The 18,575-nt window shown below is 37.9% G+C and overlaps 1 protein-coding gene across 1 annotated transcript in view; it reads right to left on the bottom strand.

The window, feature by feature from the left end:
• The window catches only part of TET2 (tet methylcytosine dioxygenase 2), a 133,042-nt gene extending 122,028 nt beyond the window's left edge, over positions 1–11,014 (bottom strand). The window contains exon 1 of the mRNA XM_059376814.1: positions 10,756–11,014. The gene's annotated coding sequence lies outside the window, so the exon portion shown is untranslated. The remainder of the gene's footprint in view (positions 1–10,755) is intronic.
• Positions 11,015–18,575: the final 7,561 nt, after the last annotated feature.

The raw sequence follows: 18,575 nt of genomic DNA, 5'->3' as shown, positions 1-18,575 counted from the left end.
TGTGCTTTAACTTTTGTAAAAACTCGACTTTCTTTTTATTGATAAGCATCAATGGGAAATTCTTAAAAGCTATCTGTGAAGGGAAAAGCAATTCCCTAAGTATAGAGACTTTTTTTTTCTTCTTTTAAAATAACCCAAGTCTTGATGTAGAGTTAGAAGTGGAGGAGGGCTGGGGGAGGTGTGATGAAGAAGAACTGAAAGGGAGGGAGAAGAGAAAGGAGAGGGGTCAGCGCAGGAAGGAATAAGGAGAACGATCCATTAATCCCTTTCTTGAGTGTTCTGTAGTTTGAATGTCTATACCGCAAGTCAGATTATGAATTCTCTTGCACTTTTAAAAAAAAATTCTCTTGCACTTTTTTTTTTTTTTTTTTAAAGGCATTACTTAATGAGGCTGAGTGTCAGGCAAGCACACTTTATTCTCAGTGGCACTGCAGAGTACAAGTAGAACCAAGGTACAATCTGCCCACATTTACCAAAATCACACACACAAAAAAGTTTGGCATAACTGGTTCTGTTTGCTGAAAGAAGAAAAAAAAAAAAACAAGATTAGTCCAGTATTAAAGCACTGCCTTTGAGACTGTGGTAGGAAAACTGCGTATTGGGTGGATCCTGACCTAGACACCTTGATCTTTGGTTCATGACCCTGTCAGAGCCAGACAAGGGCTCCCTGACTATGAATTAAACTGTTTGATTCCTCCGCCCACAGACACACAAAGCCCGCACTCTCTCAGCTGTTACATAAGAGTCTCTGGAATCCTAGGATGGTGTTTGTAAATAGTGCTGCCATGCTCACGCAAGCACTGTACCCACGTGTCAGATGTTGATGTGACCACGTGTAATCGGAAGCCGAGAAAGCATCGACAAGCTCTGAAGGAAAACCTCCTTTTTCTTTGGCCCTAAAAATGAGCATGTGCCTAACAAGAAACTGACTCTAAGAGGGATTTATTTTCCTTATGTCTTCCTTTCCTTACCCTCTGTCCAGCACCCCTCCAACAACAACAAAAAATCAATGACGAAGAACAGGAGAAATGACCAATCCCCATTGCATTCCCTTTCTTCTTTAAGCAGCATCTAACCAGAGGACAGATCACAATTAACTGCCTTTTCTAATTAAGTTTGGGGCAAATTTTGAAATCTCAACAATGCATTCTGAATGTACTTTCTACCTCCTCTTATCCCAAAACTTCCCCTTTATCTTTGCTCACTTACTTCAGTGTGAACTGAAATATTAAGAGCGGTAGGGTTACACAACTACTAGACAGAGATACTCTAAGTAGACAAGTGGTTTGCAAAGTGACAATTTACATTCAAATAAAATTACAACATGACTCTATCAGCAAAAAGTATCCAATGGCTATGTTTGAGTAAAGAGAAACACAATTTAGTATTTTACCTCTCTCCTTAATTTTCATTCTCATCTACATTCACTGTATCTTTTACAATGGGTTTGTGAACATGAAACAATTAAATCATTTTTTAAAGGGGTTGAATCCTTACAATATTCAAGAAAAATGTCAATATCAAGTTTTTTATACTTAAATATGGAAAGTTTCCTATAACCTTCAGCTTTAAAGCATGACATATTATAGCAATGCAAAAAAACAAAAACAAAAACAAAACCCTGCAAAACTGTCAGTAGTAAATTAAACTAGTGATTTAAAAAACTGATTTCAATGAATTCTCAAGATTTTTTTAAAGGATTTTAAAATGCTATATTCTATATCTTCTACACACTTGGTAAAATTTTTTAAAATTATATATTAAAATTAGTTGATGTCTATAAAATTTCCTACTTGAAGAATCACATTTGAGAGCAAACAAGTTTCAATCTAATTTTTAAATCAAATTGAACTTAAATTGAAATTTAATTTTTCAAGTTGAAAATTTAGTTCCCAAAGTTAACCAAATGTCCTTACCAATTCTGATTTTCAGTAGAAACACAATTAAATTACAGATATTAAAAAGGTAAGCCATTAGCAAAATGTCTACTAGTTTTGCTTCCTGCAAGTATGTTTTTCTCCAAGTTATGATGTAGTAGACATTCCAAAAATAAGTACAACTTTGTCTTACTTTCAGCTAAATATGTTATAACTTCATAGGAGAGAGAAAAAAAAAACACAACAACCATTTGGGTGGCTATCTTGAAATAAAGCTAGATTAAATCAAGAGTACAAAGTTTAAAATATATGCTTTCCTGCTAAAATGTACCTGCTTCTCTTTTTACTGAAACAATTTACATGGTTATTTTGATGTTGGAAAATTTGTTCTTCCTTCATGTTTGAAAGTATTCATATAAGGTATTCTTCCTTTCACCAATTCTCTTTGGTACATTAAAATATAAATGTAAGTGAATTAATGTTTTAATAAATGGATTCAGTTTTTAAGATGCTTATCCTAATTTTATGAATGACCAGACACTTTATTTGCAGAAGTGATTTCTTGTTCTGTTATGATGTATGCAGTAAAACAAACAAAAAGCTAATAATCATCCAAACTAATTAGAGGGTGTATAAAAGTAATCCTTTTAATTCAAAAATCATGAGAGGTTATAAAAGAGCTAAGAGAACTTTATAGCCAATGGCAAATATGAAAATTCTGCAACTTCAAAGTAAGAGACTTCAAACAAAAAATGGATAAAGTGCTGAAAGAACAAACAGATTAAAAAATAAATTAATAGGAACAAGGCGGTATGTTCGGGATGGAATCTGGGTGTGGTGTCATTGTATTATTTTCAGATTCTGGCACTTTACTTTAGAAGCGGCACAGCTAATAATTAAAGTATTTTTTAATGGTTGCCCTTGTTTCTTAAAGTAGACAGGGAAGAAAAACAGGACGAATAACTCAGAGACAGATTATGTTCTATCCTCTGGGTTTCACTAACATTATTTAAGCCTTACTTCTCTTACATTGGAAGACAAAAAATATACTAATTTGAGGAGAAATACTATAATAAAAATTCATCTTGAAAGGTGGGTGAATAGTTTTCATTACAGAATAATCTGGACATAGAAACTAGTTTAAAACTCTATCAAAAAATCAAGCAACTTGAAAAGACAGGTTTTAGCGATGGCTAATGAGGTATGACAATAGTAATTAAAATTCTCATTACTTTGCAGCATTCATAGAAGAAACCAAAACAAATCTCAAAATTGTAAAAGCAGCAAATGAAAATTACCAATACTGTGTGTGTATGGCATGACTTAATAATGGGAGATCTGCTATATCCGTGCCTGACCATAGACTATTCTGTTCCCAGAAGACAGCAGTCCATCAGCAAAAATTCACAGCTCTATGTTTTACTTCAGAATATAGGGCATCTTCCATAAAAAATCATTTACAAAAAGCAAGGCTAGGGGCACCTGGGTGGCTCAGTGGGTTAAGCCTCTGCCTTCGGCTCAGGTCATGATCTCAGGGTCCTGGGATCGAGCCCCGCATCAGGCTCTCTGCTTGGCAGGGAGCCTGCTTCCTCCTCTCTCTGCCTGCCTCTCTGCCTACTTGTGATCTGTCTCTGCCAAAGAAATAAATCAAATCTTAAAAAAAAAAAAAAAATAAAGCAAAGCTAAAAAATAAAAACAAAATATCTCATCTCATATTTTTAATAAACTTGAAAATTTAAGATTTTTGCACGTATATTTAAAAAGCAAAGATGGGGGGGGGGTGCCTGAGTGGCTCAGTCCTTAAGCATCTGCCTTCGGCCTCAGGTCAAGATCCCAGGGTCTTGGAATTGAGCCCCATGAGCCCTGCATCTGGCTCCCTGCTTCTCCCTCTTCTACTCCCCCTACTTGTGTTCTCTTGCTGTGTCTCTCTCTTGTCAAATAAATAAATAAAAATCTTAAAAAAGATAAATAAAAGGCAAAGATGGAAGAGCACACTGGAACCCAGTGAACAACTTTTGAATATTATGGCGATACTACCATAAAAACCTATTTTGAATTGAGGTAGTTCACAAACTATTAAGAGAAACAAGAGAGGGTAAAAACAAGGAAGCTATGCATTTTTCCTATATGGAGGACCAGACCTATATTCTACCTTACTGCTTTCTATAACAAATGCTCCATCAGCTTGACTGGATAAAGATTCTAATGTGAATGTCATTACAAACCTACAGGTAAGTCCTAAAATCATATTCTTAAAAAGTGGAATTTCTGGTCACTTCTATAGTTTTTCCTTGAAAAAATAAAGATTACAGCAATTATACGAAGCCAAGGCCATTTCCTTATTGAGTACAATAACATGTATACATTATTATAGCTGAAAGCTTGCAGATCATTGAATTTCCCCCACCCTTGTTATAGTCATAGTTCCAAACTATGGAATCCAATTGGCACCAATTCAACATTCTCATCAGAATAAAGAGGGAGAGAAGCATTGCTCAACAAGAAGAATGTCTGGTATCTAGAATTACATTAAGTTAGAAATTAAAATAAAACCAACCCCAAGTAATTCATCCTGTGTGTCTAAAGCTAAAGATCCTAATTTCATAGGGACGTATCATAAAAAACTCACTGGTGCCATGTTTCTAGAAAGGTATGCATAGTCCCTTACAATTCAATTCAAACAGCACTCTATATTTCTTTGCATGAGACATGAATTACTTTCCGAATGCCAAATACCTTGTCAGTTGTATGCATTTTTTATAACTTTATTTAGGATATAATTCACATATAATAAAAAAAAAATTCACCTTCTTGAAGTATACAATTGGATACTTTTTTAGAGCTGTGCAAACATTGCTAACTACAGAACATTTTTAGGCTCCAAAAGAGACCTCATATCTATTAACACTCTGTCCCCCTTCTTCTCTCTCCATCCCCAACCAGCCCCCAGCAATAGGTAATTTACTCTCTGCCTTTTTAGATTTGCCTATTCTGGGGAGTTCATGTAAATGAAATACCATCATATGTGACCTTTTGTTATTTACTTCTTTCCAAGTTCCTCTATGATGCAGCAAGGATCAGTCCTACATTCCTCTTTGTTGCTGAATAATATTCCATTGTATGGATATACCATAGTTCATACACTTATGAGTTGATAGACACTGGGGTTGTTCCAATTTTTGGACAATTATAAATAACATGCTATGAATATTTGGGTACCATTTATATGTAGACAATTGCGTGAACCATAAGTCTCCTCTTAGTACTTTCCCTACATTCTCTACACTACAGCTTTACTTTTTTATTAATAGTAATGAGGCAGCAGAGCATAGTGGTTAAAGGGCTGGGATCTAGAGACAGACTGCCTAATTCAATACTTAGCCAAACCATGTACTGGCTGTATGAATTTGGTTATTCAACCTCATTTTGCTTCAGTTAGCTTACCTGAGATGAGGATAATACCTATCTCTAGAGTCATGAAGAGAATTAAATGACCTAAGTTACAATGTAGTAAGCTATTAAAACAACTGAAAAGATTTTGAACGCTAAGGTCATTTTATGCAAAAACACTTTTAAGTAAACAAAAACCTATATTCTGATGCAAATTTTGATAAGGAATGGCAGTACAATCATATGACTGATGAAGGAGAACTGAGTTAAACTTTACTCCTTTCAGAAAAAAAGATTTAAAGATATCTGATAAGGTAATAAAATGGTATGGACCTGAATATATAGTACACAAACGTACAAGTCGAACTGGAGGTATCCGAGTAAGACTGGTAGACTATATCCATGTCAGTATCCTGGTTGTGATATTATAATTTTGCCAAAAATTATCAGTGGAAGAAATTGGGCAAAAGGTACATGCCCAGTTGTTATTATTTCATACACCTGCATCTGAATCTATAAATATCTTAAAAGAAATTTCAATAAAAAATAAGTGATGTCTGTGTAAATTTACTAAAGATTCTTAAGCTGTATGTTTACAGTGGATGGCTTGTAGAAGTTACATGTAAGGAAAAACCACTGTCATTACTACCATCATCACCAGTACTGAGATTACATTATATATTTTCTAATTTAATGACATTATTTTTTTCCAGTTCTAGGTCACTCATTATTTTTTCTCAGCTTTTGAGACATAACTGACATTTAACATTATGTAAGTTTAACATGTACAACGTAATGATTTGATATATGTATATACTGGCAAGTGACTACCACAATAAGTCAGTTATATCCATCACTTCACATACTTACAAAGTTTGCGTGTGTGCGGTGGGAACTTTGAAGATATACTCTTGGCAACTTTCAAATATACAGCACAGTATTGTTAATGATAGTCACTGAGCTACACATCACATTCCAGAACTTATAACTCATAACTGGAAGCTGGTACTCCCTTCATTACATATTGACTGAGTAGAACACCCTAGGTTATACTATGGAATAAACAGATGTAGAAATCAGTGCCTCTCTTCCAAGTGACATAAATTCAATTTAAAAGAAATAGTATTTTTAGTGAAGCAACCAGTTCATTTTATGTCCTAACCTGTCCTCCAAAAACACTTCACCCTAATTTATTCATCTCTTAATTTTAAATCTCAGATTATTTGGCACTTGATTTCAAGCCAGTCTGAGTAACAGCCCTGAGTAAATATAAAATATTGAGTTCCAAATTCTTAAAGCTTCAGGTATGTAGACATTATCATTGAGTTTGTTTTTACAAAAAATATTGAAAATTTACCTACTATCTATTTCTACTTCTTGAATCCTGGCACATTTAACCACATTTCATGACAAGTGGAGAAAGCATAAATCAAAGCTGATAGAATTTACTATTTTGGAAAGGACTACCAAAATCTATTTCATTGGGAAAAGATTATGTATCTTTCTTAAGTTAGGGATTTTCTGCGATGTACAATCGAGGATCAGAATAATGCTGGAAACAGATACTTAAGACTCTTTGGCTTGCAGTCACAGTGATTCAAGGGCTCTCACTTTACCCTCTCCTCTTGTGGAACTCTTCTTTCCCACTGTGTACCAATGCATATGTATTTTGTACTATACACCAAGGTATACAGATGTACTATATAACCTCCTTAAATAATGTCACAGTTATTCCCTGAGTTTTGGCAGTGCATCAAAATAGAAACTAGAGCTCTAGACCAAGTAAATACTGTATATTTGGCAAAATCATTTGTGGTTGTGTTCTTCAGCACTATTTCCAAGATAACCACCAGTTCTACTTGGCAAACCGACTCTCCCACAGTTAAGGCTCCAATTGTAAAGTTGGCTTGTAAAATATTTTCCTGCTACTGGCTTTGGTGCCATTACTACGCTTAAGAACTAGTGTGCAATGGTGGCATAATAGTTGAGGAAAATGTTATTTTGATGAACCAACACTGACAGCTGCTCCAAAGTTTTAACTTGTCTATATGCTTGTTCATAAAACAAAGAAGGCTCCTGCCAGTAATTTGAGATGGCTAGGTAAGATTATTAAATTCCATTAAGCAACGACAACTGAACTTATTGAAGAAGGAATTACAGTACAAAAAAGCAGGTTTAATCTAAGTATTACATATTCTAACATGTCAAACATCCATAGCTTTTGATGACATTTAAAGATAATTTCAAAGAATTCATAAGAATTTACCAACTTGGATCTGGGACATAATGGAAAAGAGGGTTTCTGCCAGGTGTGTCTGTGAATTATAAGAAAGGTTTCTTACTGAGATCAGCAAATAAGGAAATGCATTTCAGTAGTGACAATGGCTTACAACATTGTGTGTGGGTGGAGCCTTGGAGGAATTGATAGAGAAATTATAACTTCAGCAAGTGAAACCAAAACATTAACTCCAGTTTTTGTTACCTAATACAAGTCCAGTGCCTAAACAGGACTTTGGAAGTCTCTCATAAATAACTCCTTGGCAGGTGCATTTCACTTGTTCTGAAAGTGATGTTGGCCTGCCAATGTCTACCTTCATGTGTCACTGCATCAAAATCATACCAATGCCCTTGACTCCTTGCATGGACCAGCATAATGCCAGAGATAATTAAAGCCATAGTTAGTAAATCTGTGAATTTAAACAAAACAAGGAACTCTCTTCATTCCAAGTTAACTTCTCTTTAACTATTAGTTCAATAAGAAAATAAGCAAAATAATATTGCAGTTTAAGAAGATCTATCTTGTTATTATCTACTATCACTTCCATAAAATCTAATTGCTCAAGACTGTTCTATCCCATGAAATTCTGAGAATATCCTGGTGATGCTATAAGACATAATAAATGAAGAATGGACACTGTGTCTGCTATAGTCAACTATTCTATATTAATCCAAATAATTTCTTTTATAATAAAGGAGAAAGTGGTACTTATATTGAAATTGGTGAATAATGTGCATCTCCTCCTTATAATCATTAAAGCCCCTAAAATAGTAACAGCTATTTTCAGCATACAAATAGGATACATAAAATTACAGAGTCTAAATTTGATAGGAAAGAACAAGTCATCATGGTCACAATAAATATTATTAACCAGTGCGGTATTCTTATTTACCAATATGAATGGAAAATACTACATCTATAATTAGTTTAATAATTTGAAGAAAGCATAAACCACAACATTTGAAAAGTCCCAAAAAAGCAGTTACATATTAGTCTGTTAGCAAAAGGAATTATTTAACTCTGAATTACTGCAATTAATCATAGTTTTCTCAATGACTAGTAAGCATTTATGCTAAACTCCTATTTTCCTTATTATTTTAGGACAAATAAGAACTAACCAAACGAGCTGTTTCTACACCAGATCAGTAATATTACTCCCTTGTACTCATGTGAAATAACCATCAGTATCAACAATTAAACTTAATTACTTTTTCAGAGATCAAAATATAAAGAGTTACAAAGTGAACTACTGAGGACGAATGGTTTTGGAAATCTGATTTACGGAGTAATGTCAATTAATGTGCTCTTCCTTCTACCCATCTTTTAATCATATACATGCTTTCTAAACTTAAGTTTGACTTTTTAGTCCTTTCCTAACAGTTCTCTGCTTAATAACATTAAAAAAAAAAACCCAACGTTGTGTTGAAATTTATATTCTTCCTCAAACTTATAATCAGACATGCATACAAACATGTAAAAGAATATAATTCTCCTCCAGCATTTCAACTTTCCATTAAAATGCAAATATAATTATTTCATTAACCAGGCAACAATACCCACAGTCTTAAACCAAAGCAAAGCAAAGCAAAGCAAAGCAACATCTTTTCTCTTTACATCCCAACTTTTCCTAAGAAACAATCTTCCTCTCATGCTGGATCATTTGTTGATGAATATTTTTTTATTTGGATTTGCCATTATTATTCCTTACTGGAGAGGTGAAAGCACATTATTAGACTTCAGATTTTAAATTCGTGGATGTAACTTATTCCGTACACAAGAAGATGTAAAAAAATATTTCAGTAAACTTTCAGCAAACAACTGGAAAATAACCCTTCTTTCAATTCCTAAACACTAGATGAAGGTGGTGGGATGGGGGGGGGGGGGATCACTCAATGCAATTAAAAGTCTGTCATGAAGGCAATAGCCAGTAAATAACACTTATATTTCATATTCGACCTTCCCAGGACTCTACCCAGGCCATACTTTATTGTGTCATAGGTAGAAAACTCTCCATAGAAACTCAGCTTAATAACACGAGACAAGCAGCCCCAGCGAAAAGATTCGGCAAGACTGGAGAGGGAGGAAGGGAGGGAGGGAGGGGGGGAGAGAGAGAGAGTGTGTGTGTGTAGAAGGAGGAAAAAAAGAGACACGGAGAGAAAGGCAGATAAATAAAAGACGAAAAGCGAGCAACCAAGCCGAGAGAAAAATGGGGATGGGACTGTTAGAAATTGGCTCCCTACTTCTCCGCTTCTTTGCTGGGACTGGGTTTCATTTCTTTCGGCGCCCCTGACCTTGCAGTCTTCCAACTCTCAACTCTGCCCCCCCTCCTCCCGCCCGCCCGCCCCCTCCCCCCCGGCCTGCGCCTGCCTTTGTGTCTGCCTGTCACTTACCGGGGAACCAAACGAAGCTGATTCGGGAGAAGCACAAAGCCAGGGCACAGATTTGCCCACAAATTCTCTTACACCCACTCCGCAGACTGGCAGGCACAGCCCATCGCAGAGCTGATGTACCTTGAGAAAAGTGGGATCTGGTCTTGTTGGGGGGACCAGAGAAACTATTCTCTCTCACTCAGCACCACTAGCAAAACGCGCAGACTTGGGGGGGGGACCCCAAACCCCACTTAGTGTACTACAGTTCTACTCCCCGTGACATTCGCTTAGTTCGCCCCCCCAAAAGCGGACACCGGGCTGGAGAGGGGCGGACGCGAACGCAAACCCAGACCCAGACCCTACAACAGATAAAAGGGTCGAAAACACTCCGTCAGAGTTCTTTCCGGGGTGGGCTAGGTGAAACGAGAGACTGGTCTGACTTACAAGAAGGAAAGGGGGTCGGGAAGGATTCAAGGGAAAAGTAGTGACCCCCAAAGCTGAACTATTTGAGAAAGGAAAGCAAAGAAAAATCACTTTTCCTGAGGATAAAAGGCCGGGAAACCGGCTGGTCGGAGTCACAAAGGTAAGTTTTCTGGGTGAGGAGAGGAGCATTAGCAGGAGAGAGGAGGGAACACAGAACTACAGGTTTAAAGGGGGGGGAAATTAAAACTATATTTGTCAGCCATGTTGAAGAGGCTCCAGTAATTTGTGAAGCTTCCCTCTTCCCTCTTGGTATTTGCGGGTGACACTGCAGGGTTTGCTCCCCAGTCCCTGGAAGCCCGAGAGAAAGCAAGGGGGAGAGGAAAGGGAGAGTTTCGCGGCATAAGAGAAGCGCTCTGACCTCGTTCTCGTCCCTCAGCCTTGCAGCAATCCAGCAGTTGCAGTCGGGTCTCCTTTCTAACAAATCCTAAAGGGCAGCCATCTTGCTTCCTTCTGCTTCTCTACGAAAGCAGCCTAGCCTCCGCATCAATATTCATAAGGCAGTTTGACGTCTGTTCTCATCACTCGGCGGGGCCGGCGTCTCGGGGCGGCCTCGCCGAGGGGGCGGACGTGACTCGCATGCGAGCCGGGCCTGGGCGCGCGGCGCTCGCGAGGAGGCGGCGGCGGCCGCCCGAGCTCTCGCTGCAGCCGCTGCTGCTGCCGGCTCTCCTCCTCCGCCCGGCCTCCTCCTCCTCCGCCCGGCTCGCCTCCTCCTCCACTGGCCGCCTCCTCCTCCTCCTCCTCCTCCTCCTCCTCCGCCCCGGCCTCCGTCGCCGCCCCGGGGCCCTCAGCCCCGGCTCCCAGGGAATCAGCCCCCCGCCCGGGGCTTCCTGCACAAAGGCCGGCGGCACCTGGGGGCCGTACAATGGGGTGCGCAGTCGAGGCCGGGGCTGCCCTGGCGCCCTGCGGTGGAGCCTGGGGAGCTGTGCGCCGGGATGAGCACGGGGCGGGGGCGAGCGCAGGGGAGGGTCCAGCCCCCGGGCGCAGCAGCCAGACTCGGGGCACCCCGGAACCCCTCGGACGGGTAGCCAGCCGGATGAAGGCACCGGGCAGGCGCGCAGCGGGGAGGTGGCGTGGGTGCCTGGCACAAGGATGGAGACCCTAGATTAACCTTTTAAACTTTTTGTTAGTGCACCACTCCACCACCCACTTGGAGGTATGTGCGCGCTCCTCACTCCTACGCGCTGCCACCTCGCACTAGTCTGCACTCCCGCCTCCTTGCACGTATCTCCGCACACGCCACGCGCGCACCCACGTCCGCGCGCGAAGGCCAGCACCTCCAGCCCAGTAGGTAGGTGCATCCTCTACCTGTCTGGCCCCCGCGTTGGCATCTTCTACACCGTCGCTTTAATCTCCCTCTACAGAAGCGCTCCCCAGTTTCGTCAAGGGCATGCCCTTAGTGCTTTAGGGGCCTGTAGTTTTAAAGACTCGACAAATTAGGGAATTGACCGAGTCCTGCTTCACCCCGCCCCGGCCCACCTTCTGTTTACTTTTGCCACGTGGGCTGGGAAGTAGAGGGAGCCTTACACATCCAAGATGAATTTCTCACCAGTGGCTCTGCTTCTCGCTCAACTCGGTTGTAAGAAATACACCTGCGCTTTCAAATGCCCACGTTTTCTCCAGTAAAAGCCTCTATTTTGGAAAAAAATTTCTACCCGTACGGATAATTAAGTAATGAAGTAATCGACCCACAAAGAACTAAATTCTGAGTGACGGACATAGGGTATTTCCTGACGTTCTGAATTCTATGCCTACGTCCTTCCATTGACAGATTGTTTTTCCTATTGCCGACTAACTTTAATTCTCCTTTTAACGCCCCCTTTCTGATCATAAAATTTTTATTTGAAGATAATTAAGAACAAAGTTCATATGAATCATTACATCAGTAGTTGTTGAGATTCGCCCTCTACAAGAAATTTTCCCATACTCACATCTTTTAAATAGATATTTCGGGCACTTTGATAGGATCACTGCATTGTGGTCACAATACTTTTAGGTCAACGCAAGTTATTTTATAGAGCTTCTTTTCTTTTCCTTTTTGTTTGTGTGTGTGTGTGTGTGTGTGTGTGTGTGTGTGTGTTGGGGGGGTAATTGCTTTAGAGGTGGAAAGTTTTCCTAATTTTATGAAATTGGAAAAGAGTTAAAAAGGGAACTCTTTCTATGTGTCGCATTGTTACTAAGAAGAACGTTTAGAGTATGTTCTAATGATACATTGTATATTACATTCTGAGGCAGAGTTCATTCAGGTTTCTCATGTTGCAAGGGCCAAGCAAAATCATTCATTTTTCCTTAAGCATTTCTTGTGACATTGAATTTCTGTCTTTTCCGGTTGTACAATAATGTGTCCTTGAGTTCTTGGCAATTGTCAGTGGACTTTAAGCTGTTTGGGAGGTCCCTTCTATTTTTTTTTTTTTTTTGGTCCAGTCCAGTCTTTTCCAAAGATTACAACATGTATTTATGCAGTACACAGTACAGCAGAATTGTTGAACGCATGGGCTTTGGAGTTAGATATGATTGCATCCTGACTCCATCCCTTACTAAGTGTGTGGCCTTGAGCATGTTACTGAACTCTGTGTATCAGTCTCCTCATGTGTTAAACACCCTTTGAAACAAAAGGGTTGTTGTGAGGATTCAATAGGGCGCTAGGTAAATGCCCAGATAGTTATTACTATTACCAGTAATAAACCATCTGCGTCCAGAAGTTTCTCTTGATTAACTAGAAATACATAAGTGATTATATGCCTTCTAATATTGAATAATGTGTGGCAAATATTTTATTCACATGTGTTTGATATAAATATCTGCATGTCCCCTTAGTTGTTTGTATTACAATTGGGAAAATGATCTTTAAGGTCACCCCCTTCTCATTTCATCTTCTAAACCTCTCCCTCTGTTGTAACAGGTGGTTCTTGTCTATCTGGAATCATACTTGGCTTGCAGTTGGTTTTGTAATAGGCCCTGGACCTTTTCTTGCCAACTTATTTCTGTGTACCCTCACCCCACCCTTAACTACTGCAACATTCGTGAATTTAAAAGAACATACATTAATTCCTCTTAGCTACTGTGACTTTTCAATAGCAAAAGGAAATAAAATTCTGAAGATCTCCAACTAAAATATGTTAATGAGATTTGATATTGTTGATTAAAAAATTCTTGCTTGGTTGCTACTTCTGGGAAAGAAAAGTTTTGTGCACACAACCAGTTATTTACTGGACAGTAGTGCATATTTGCATGTGTAATTCAGAACCAGCTTTAATTAACTGTGTGCCTTCTTGAGATTCTTCCTATAGGTGTGGATAATCTATTTTTAAAAGGTAATTTGTTGTTTTAACACCAGTCAATTGTTATCAAATTCCTTACTATTTTTTTCTCAAAATAGAAATAGCACTGCATCCACAGAGAAAAATTCTTGCTTCCTTATGAGAGAGAAAAAAAAACAAAAACTAATAGAACAAGTTCCACAACATGCACTTTGCATTAGAAAATTGACTTGATTGGCCTGGGCACCTGCTGTCTAACTCAGTTGCTCAGTCTCTAAGCCTCTTAGGGTGGAGGCAGCTTCCTGACTGCTCAGTACATTAAAGAGCTGACAACAGCAGCTTGCTTTACAATGCAAATTTCTTACAGTATACTAACCAAACCAAACCAAACCAAAAACAACTACAAAAAAGGTGCATTCTTAATTTCCTCTCTACCTGCAAAATAGGAAATTTCCTTTAAGGACTTGATATTTTATTTAACAGAGAGAAATTGTTGTGATACGTATTTAATGCTTTGGAAGAATTATAGTGGTTCAACAAAAACATTAAGTCATGGCCTGTTGTTTCCCATCTCCAAAAACATATTTCTGAAATATGACATGATAAAGATTCTCTGCATGCTTGAAAGACAATTGACCTTCAAACAGCACAGCAGTCATTGCTGTGAAGGGACTTTCTTGTTTCTCTTGTCTGGTGACATTACCGCATACCCTACCAAGGTATATGTTTAACACAGGTAGAACACAAATATTAAAAGTTTCTGATAAATGAAACATTTAGACATAACACTAACTTATTGATATAAGTGTTATTATTAACAAAACCCATTATTGTCTAAAGCCAGGGACCATAATATAATAATACATAGATCAAAATATAATAATAAAAAGTCTATTTTATTAACATGATTTCTATTTTTTTCTGACCTTATTTCATATGGCTAATTTCTGTTTCTCCAATTTGGAAATTTCTAAGGAACAGATACAAATGATATAATCCTAAATTACTCGAGTCAGGTGATAGCCAATGTGTATACTGATATAACAGTTACCAAGCAAAATGTCAGATAAAACTCAAAACTCTAATCCTGTTCCAGTATTGCTAAAGGCATGGAAAAAAGAATAGCAGGATCATTAGTGGGATAAACACCATAGAAATGTTTTCAGAAGTATTGCAAATATATTGTTAATATCAATCTCTTTTCTCCTCATAAATTCTGATTTCACAATCTAATAACTACTTCTTAAAAATTTTCATCCAGGGGCACCTGGGTGGCTCAGTGGGTTAAGCCTCTGCCTTCAGCTCAGGTCATGATCTCAGGGTCCTGGGATCGAGCCCCACATTGGGCTCTCTGCTCAGCAGGGGGTCTGCTTCCCCCTTCTCTCTGCCTGCCTCTCTGTCTACTTGTGATCTCTCTCCCTGTCAAATAAATAAAAATTAAAAAAAAATTAAAAACAAATTTCATCCAAATTTGGTAACTCAATAGCTCTACTTTTTTGAGAGAATAATCTTTCAACTTTAATGATGAATTTCAATAATGAATAAGTTTTAACTATCGGTAATTACCCTAACAACACCCTTTGTATTTATATATGATTTTACAGATTTCAAAGCATTTTGTACACTATTGGTTTCTTTGGTAAAGTTGTACTATTATGTTTAATATTCAAATCATATGCCATATTCAAATTGGTATTGAATTTAATTCCTATCTTATAAATATGAAAAATGAGTTTAAGTGACTTTCTCAAGATCAGACAGCCTGTTCATAGAGGAATAAGCACCTCACCAACTCAAGCTTTGTGAATTCAAGTTCAGGCCTTACTCATTACACCAAAACTAGCCTTCTATCTTTTCCTGTTCAACTTCCTCTAAATTGTTCTTACTATTAATAGTACTGACTGATAGAGGAATCCTCCCTTCAAAACTCACAATAATTTTCCATTATTTTTTGTTACTTAGGGGAAAAAAACTCAGCATTTATATTTACTCATTTTTAATACTCCAAAGGTAACGTCATCGGGTAAATACTGGCCACGCACCAAGCACGTGGATCATTGTTTTACATTTATTATCACTTAATTTAATGCTTATTAAAACCAAATAAGGTAGGTATCATTTTATTGAGAATGAAGGATTGAGTAATTTGGTTGAGATTAGGTATTAAAGGGGCTGGAACCAAGGTATAAATCTAGGTTCGTCTGGTTCTAAAGCTCATGTCCTTGCAAACTACACTGTACTGTCTCCCCATTTTAGCTCATAGAGATACTGATATTTACACCATAAGTTATTCACACAGTAGTTTTTAGCAATAACATCAGTATTCCCCCATCTCCATATATTTAAATCTCACTTGTCTAAAGCTCTACTCAGGCTTTTCTCATCATTTACTCTCTCCTCTGTTTCTTTAGTTTCCATTTCATGTTAGGAAGTTGGCATGCTTGAACTCTTGGAACGGTGATTACATTTGTGTGATAAAAGTGATGGCACAGTCTTGTCTACTCATCCCCCCAACACCACTTTAACATATGTCTTACCTCACTAACAAATTGGAAAGATAAGTTCTGCTATCTGCTTTTAATATTGGTGTGGTAAAAAGGAATTGCGTCCTTGATCTGCTCCTAACTTCCTGGAATGACTTTGAATTCATTCCCGCCAAACAGGGAAGCTGGCAGGTGGAAAGAGCGCCACCTACTGAAATTGTTGCTAAGACATGGGTCTTTGGGGATAAAATACTCCGCATGCGATAGCTAGCACCGAATCTTTCCATTGGGAAAATGAATCAGAATCACCTACGAGGCACTTGAAAAATATGCATAAATAGTTTCCACTCTTCTATTCCCTGAGTCTTTTGGAGATTCTGATTAATGAGGTCTGGTATGGGGATGAGGTACCAGTATTTTTTAAAAAGATTCATGGACAATCAGATGTACAATTCTGTTTAAAAATCACTGATGTAACTTAATATGTGAATATTAATAGTTAATAGGCATACCAATGTCGTCATTCATTGAGTGTCCCATGACAAAGAGCAAATAGTGTGTATCCCTCTACAGTTTGGTGGAAACCTCATACCCTTGCAAAGACCCAGCAAAGCTGCCTGTGACTCTCATTGTGTATTTCAGGTTGAATTCATGTAAGTTCTCCTGTGACCTAAAAGGTAAATCTTCTTTGAGAAAAATATAAATAATTAGCAGCCATAGAATGACCCAGATTATCAGTAGTGAAAAAGAAAGATCAGGGAAAATATAAGTGACAGTATTGATACCTTGATACCTTGAGAAATATGTATCAGAAGTTGCCAGAGTTCAATTTGTGAAGAATATTTTGGGATTTGCATTCCTATGGGGGTAATCCTACTCGTTGAGTTTTGTCACACTTTTTTTTTCCTTAAAAAAAAAACAAACCCATTTTTGAATCTAGACAATTAGACAAAGTGATTCTAATTTCTTTTTTTATCCCCCAAATAATGGCCCTATAATAGTTTATGAATGTATTATATAGCTCCATGCTGTTACTGCAATGCTTCTAGAAGGAAGAGCTATAGAGATTAAACTAATTTTAGGTCCCTGTTAGTGTAGTCCCTTATAGATACTCTGTATGAAAAAGAAAAATTTAAAAAGGAAGTAGTGTAGACATTATTTGACATCTGATTTTTTCAAATATTCATTTGAAAATGTATGTTTCATTCTTTCTAGAGGTATGTGAGAAAACCTAAGAAGATCTGACCCATGCCAACTCAGAGCCAGTGGGAACAGGAGAGGCCAAGTAGTTTCCTGGAAAACTCTGCACTACCAACTTCTGTTTAATTTGTTTTCTTATTTTATATCTTTTTTTTTTTTAAGATTTTATTTATTTATTTGACAGAGAGAGAGCAGAGAGCCCGACGCGGGACTCGATCCCAGGACCCTGAGATCATGACCTGAGCCGAAGGCAGCGGCTTAACCCACTGAGCCACCCAGGCGCCCGTCTTATTTTATATCTTAAAGTACAATATTATTACTATTTGGCAGAAAGCCTCCTTGATCTGTCAGTAATTAGGTATGCCTCTAAATTGAATATGGGTTGATTTTGAGACAATTATTCTGCAGTCTGTAATGACTTTTATTCTGAAGAAAATGAATTACATCCAGAGACCACAAAATAAGGGTTCCAGAAAGAAATATTGGAGTAAAGGGTGAAAAGAAACACACACACACACACACACACACACACAATTAGAACATCAGAAAGAAATTCTAAAGGAAAATTTCATTGAGGGTCTCTAATTTTTATTTCCCTGTAATATTATGATAATGGGCTCTTGTTAGACTGGGTAGGTAGAGGCAAGGAAGTGAGAACTATTGGAGACTATAGGAGAACTATTGGTTGTTAGGTGGGTGCAATTGTAGTGATGATATGGATACATTTTCATGAAGGAGACTTTCCTGAAACCTCCTAAAATCATAAAACAGCAATAGCAACTTTCTGCTAGGGAAAAAGAACTCAAAGAGCCTCTCTCTAAATTTAAAACCCAGAAAAAGATGAAGTCATAATTTTAATGGCCGAGGGCTGCTGTTAAAGGTAAAAGTAGTATGAACTCACAAAATAGATGTTCCAAAAATTTAGAAAGAGAAACTAATAAAAGTATAGCTATTGAAAGTGCTAAGCTCAGTCTAAGTAAATGACATGGTCTAGGATTGTAGTCCAGATGCTGTTATTGAAATTCTACCAAGAAAACTTTAATATGCTTTATCTCATTTACAATAATCTTGAAAATAGGTGAGAGAGTTATTATCTAACTTATTAAAAAAATTTTTAACACTAGAGAACACGTGTTTAACACATGATGGGACATGTCTGAGAGATTAAGTAACTTGCCCAGGGTCACACAGCAGGTGATAAGTTCTCAGACTTAAGTCTTCTTCAGTATGCTTTCCAC

Source organism: Mustela nigripes, chromosome 1 (assembly GCF_022355385.1).
Source record: "Mustela nigripes isolate SB6536 chromosome 1, MUSNIG.SB6536, whole genome shotgun sequence".
Classification (NCBI taxonomy): domain Eukaryota; kingdom Metazoa; phylum Chordata; class Mammalia; order Carnivora; family Mustelidae; genus Mustela; species Mustela nigripes.
Note: the sequence above shows the minus strand (reverse complement) of the source record. Positions and strands in the feature narration are given on the sequence as shown.